Here is a 1052-nt window from a genome sequence, read left to right as displayed (position 1 = left end):
TGTGTCAATGTTTTCTATGGTGTCTTCTGCACCTGAGATTCTCTCTTCTATCTCTTGTATTCTGTTGGCGATGCTTGCTTCTACTACTCCTGATTTCTTTCCTATGTTTTCTATCTCCAGGGTTGTCTCTCTTTCTCATCTCTTTATTGTTTCTGTCTCAATTTTTGGATTGTATATGGTTTTGCTCATTTCCTTCACCTGTTTGATTATGTTTTCCTGTAGTTCTTTAAGGGATGTTTGTGTTCCCTCTTTAAAGTTTTCTAGCTGTTTACCTGTGATCTCCTGTATTTCTTTGAGGGTGCTATTTATGTCTTTCTTAAAGTCCTGTTTCATCATCATGAGAAGTGATTTTATATCAGAATCTTGCTTTTCTGGTGTGATGGTATGTCCAGGACTTGTTATGGTGGGAGTATTGAGTTCTGATGTTGCCAAGTAACCTTGGTTTGTGTTGCTTATATTCTTATGCTTGCATCCTGGCATCTGGTTATCTCCAGTGCTACCTGCCCTTGCTAAATATGACTGGAGCCTGTCCTTCCTCATCCTGGTTGTGTTAGAACTCCTCAGAGTGAAGCTGTCTCTGTGATCCTGTGATTCTGGGATCCTGTGGACCTGGGCTTTTTAGAGCACCTGTGAGTGGAGCTTCCTCTCAGCTATTTATTTTATAAACAAGTTATATCTTAGTATTTGTGAGATATTATACAGATTATTTATAATTTATTGTAATAGGGATTACAATCCCTTAGGAGTGGACAAAGTCAATAATGTACATATAAATGGGTAGAAATTTTTAAATGATATGAAAACATGATGGATGTATCATTAATATAGATTCTTTAGGTAGATATGGAAGACAGTGTACTGAAAATAACACAAATGTGATTTGACATTATTGAGAAAACTTGTTTGTTTTTTTTTTTTAGACATTCTTTATTTACATGTAAATTTCTCCTTTCCCAGTTTTCCCTCCATAAAACAAAAAAAGAAACAATCAAAAACAACAAGAACAAACCCCTGTTGCCTCTCCCCTCCCCATGCTTGCCACCCCACCGTCT

The sequence above is a fragment of the Mastomys coucha genome, unplaced genomic scaffold (assembly GCF_008632895.1).
Source record: "Mastomys coucha isolate ucsf_1 unplaced genomic scaffold, UCSF_Mcou_1 pScaffold13, whole genome shotgun sequence".
Classification (NCBI taxonomy): domain Eukaryota; kingdom Metazoa; phylum Chordata; class Mammalia; order Rodentia; family Muridae; genus Mastomys; species Mastomys coucha.
The sequence above is the reverse complement of the archived record's forward strand: the minus strand, read 5'-3'. Positions refer to the sequence as shown.